General features: G+C 42.4%; 1 non-coding gene across 1 annotated transcript; it reads left to right on the top strand.

Annotated features, from left to right (window-relative positions):
• The first annotated feature begins 3374 nt into the window (after positions 1-3374).
• On the top strand, positions 3375-3446 carry trnaw-cca (transfer RNA tryptophan (anticodon CCA)). The gene has a single exon. It is a non-coding gene; the product is annotated as a tRNA-Trp (tRNA).
• Positions 3447-3813: the final 367 nt, after the last annotated feature.

The raw sequence follows: 3813 nt of genomic DNA, 5'->3' as shown, positions 1-3813 counted from the left end.
TGAATACTTTTTTTTTACAATCTATTCAACTTGTCCTGCCACCTTCAAAGATTTGTGTACGTATACCCCCAGGTCTCTCTGTTCCTGCACCCCCTTTAAAATTGCACCATTTAGTTTAAAGAGCTGGCACAGACACGATGGGCCGAATGGCCTCCTGTGATTCTATGATTCTATGTTTTTGATTACACCTCTTTGAAGCGCTTTGGGATATCCCCCAGAAGTGGGAGTCAGCAGTTCACTTTCTCCCTTAACACTTCCATCTGACCTGGGCTGAACTAAATAGATGTTTTCGTGGTGTAATGGTTATCATGTTGGCCTCACACGAAAAACTCCAGGTTTAATCCCGGGTCAGAAACAATTTGCTGGAACTTGCTTCTCACAAACTTCCAGGCGCGAGCTTTGTCTCGTGTAAATTGGGCTGCAATCCTTTCAAATTCAACAACGGCTGCATCAGATTCCTGGTCTCATAACCACTGAAAACTTCGAAGCAGTCTCCTAAAATAAAGTGAGTAAAATGAGAAGGGAAGAAAGTCAGAAAAGTTAGCATAGTTTCGACAGTCATTCATCAAACTTGTTAGCATTTCGTTCAGTGCGAAACAGAAAGTTGTGTGTTTATTAATGGTAATTAAGAGAATCATCTCAGAGACTTGAAACAGTTTCTCCTTATTTGCTCTATCAAAACCTTTCATAATTTTGAACACCTCTATCAAATCTCCCCTTAACCTTCTCTGCTCTAAGGGGATAATCCCAGCTTCTCCAATCTCGCCACATAACTGAAGTCCCTCCTCCCTGTTACCATTCCAGTAAATCTCCTCTGCACCCTCTCCAAGGCCTTGACATCTTTCGTACAGTGTGGTGCCCAGAATTGAACACAATACTCCAGCTGTAGCCTATCCAGTGTTTTATAAACGTTTTGCATAACTTTGTTGCTTTTGTACTCTATGCCTCTATTAATAAAGCCCATTTCACAAGGCTGTCTATGTCCTCCTGAAGTCTGATACTATCCACCACATTGTTTACGACATTCTCGAGTTTCGTGTTATCTGCAAACTTTGAAATTATACCCTGTATACCCAAGCCCAGGTCATTAAAGTATGTATCAAAAATGAAAAGTTCTTGCAGTTTGACTTGTGTGAATTTAAGCCTAGTTTATATAACATCTTGTCATAATTTAACGCATTGCAGCCTGGTAACAATCTGGTGAATCTGTGCTGCACTCCTTCCAAGGCCAATATATCCTTTCAGATTCAAAGGGTATAAACTTGAAATCAGCGTCACTGTGGATCAGTTTTCGCTCACTCAAAGTTATCTGTTGAGTGAAATAAAAGAAAGCGCTTTTAAAAAATAAGGAAGCAGCCACTATCGCCCCTTTTGACAAGTCTATTTTGTGGCACTTTATCAAACGCCTTTTGAAAGGCCACAAACACAAAATCAACCACATTGCCCTCATCAGCCCTCTTGGTTAACTCATCACAAAACTCAATCACGATTTGCCTTTAACAAATCCACAGTGGCGTTCTATTATCAATCCACACTTGTCCAAGTGACTATTAATTTTGTCCCAGATTATCGTTTCTAAAAGCTTCCCACCACCGTGGTTAAACTGACTGGCCTGTAATTGCTGGGTTTATCCTTACACCCTTTTTTGATCAAGGGTGTAACATCTGCAATTCTCCAGTTCTCTGGCACCAAACCCTGTATCTAAGGAGGATTGAAAGATTATGGTCGGGACCTCTGCAATTTACACCCTTACTTCCCTCAGCAACCTAGGATGCATCCCATTCGGACCAGGTAACTTGAAGTACAGCCAGCCTTTCTAGTATCTCCTCTTTAGCAATTTTCACCGCATTCAGTATCTCAACTACCTCCCCATTTACTGTGATTTCGGCAGCATTTTCTTCCTCGGTAAAGACAGATGCAAAATACTCATTTCGTACCTCGGCCATGCTCTATGCCTTCATGCGTTGATCTCCTTTTTGGTCCCTATTCGGTCTTACCCCTCCTCTTACTACCCGTTTACTATTTATATGCCTATGGACGACTTTTAATGACTTGATGAAGGGATCGAGTGTAATGTATCCAAGTTTGCTGATGATACAAAGTTAGGTGGGAAAGTAAGCTGTGAGGAGGACACAAAGATTCTGCAAAGGGATATGGACAGTTTAAGTGTGTGGGCAAGAAGGTGGCAGATGGAGTATAATGTGGGGAAATGTGAGGTTATTCACTTTGGTCGGAAGAAAAGAAAAACAGAATATTTCTTAAATGGTGAGAAATTATGAAATGTTGATGTCCAGAGAATCTTGAGTGTCCTGGACACCTGAACTCCAGGTTGTGGTAACCTGGTATAAGCATCCAAAACCTGATGACGGAGAAAGGCTAAATAAACACGAAGACACGAAACAATCCTTGGTGGTTTCTGAGAGTCAGCAAAGTGGGATGGTTTACGACCATGAGTTAAGATCAGTGGTGCTTCCGTACAGAACAATGCAGCCGAATCGTCTAAAGATAGGGCATGCTCCCTTCTCAAATGTTAGAGCTCTCAATAGGGGACAGTCAGAAGTCCATTGCCACAGGCAGTCCGCAAACGTCAGGTCCGATATACCTGGATTCGAAGACAGGTCAGGTTGTGTTGATTGCTTGTCATTAATGTAACCTGTAGACAGTTATATTAAAATAATAATACTGTTGAATGTAATGTTGAAGACTGCTGTCGTGCAACTCTGTTGTAAGTCAACCTATTAAACTTGCTATTTTGTAACCACTCGGGCTAAAATCAAGCGGAAGTTATTGTTGATGGATTAACAACCCATAGCTGCGAGAGTAACGGGAAAAATCCGCCAAGAAACATTCAATTTACATATAAACATCACACCCATAGTTTATATTTTCACACGTTCTTTTTTGTAGTTCTAACCAAAGTACAAACATTCGGAAGTCCACGTGTTTTTCAGAAGTTTCCCCTCCTGTTATGTATTTTGAGCAGTTTCCTACATATATAAACATCACACCCATAGTTTATATTTTCACACGTTCTTTTTTGCAGTTCGAATCGAAGTCGAAACACCGAAAGTCTCAGTGTTTTTCAGAAGTTTCCCCTCCTGTTATGTATCTTGAGCAGTTTCCCACATCCTTTTCCTGTGATGTGATAATTCTGGGTGCAGGATGAATGTAATTGGATTTGCTGCAGTCCGCTGACAGCAGGCGATGGAAGCGAGCGCCATGCTGCCGCTGACAGGTGAAGGAGACTTCTGATGCTGCCTGACATCCGGTGGGGGTGGGCGGGGATTTGAAAGCCAACCCATTCCACCAATCTCGGATCTCTACAGCGGTGCTTGACAAACATTGATAGAAACAAACAAGCAGTGTTACATCCAGGCCTCGTGGCGCAACGGTAGCGCGTCTGACTCCAGATCAGAAGGTTGCGTGTTCAAATCACGTCGGGGTCACAGTTTTTTCCCTTCAGGCTGGTTTGTGTAATTCTGCAATTCATGTTTTCTTTGCGTCTTCACAATTAACAGAACCCAACTCTGAAGTCTGCCACTGGCTCCCCAATGTCAGGGAGGGAAGCACTTGATGCCCTCATTTATTTCATGCAACGAACAGAAGACAAACACACGTGTTCGTTCAAAAACCAACCTGCTGGTGGACACATCGTGAGATAAACACAGGGCAGAGATGCAGACAGTATCGGGAAACAGACAAGAGAAATAGATTGAGCGCTTCGTCATCAGAAATTTGTCTGAACCTCCACGGTCAATGAAAGGGCTTTTGTTGGTCGGTTTCCCATTGCACTGGAGAATTCAGGAGAACTTG

This window comes from Heptranchias perlo, unplaced genomic scaffold, assembly GCF_035084215.1.
Source record: "Heptranchias perlo isolate sHepPer1 unplaced genomic scaffold, sHepPer1.hap1 HAP1_SCAFFOLD_55, whole genome shotgun sequence".
NCBI lineage: Eukaryota > Metazoa > Chordata > Chondrichthyes > Hexanchiformes > Hexanchidae > Heptranchias > Heptranchias perlo.
Note: the sequence above shows the minus strand (reverse complement) of the source record. Positions and strands in the feature narration are given on the sequence as shown.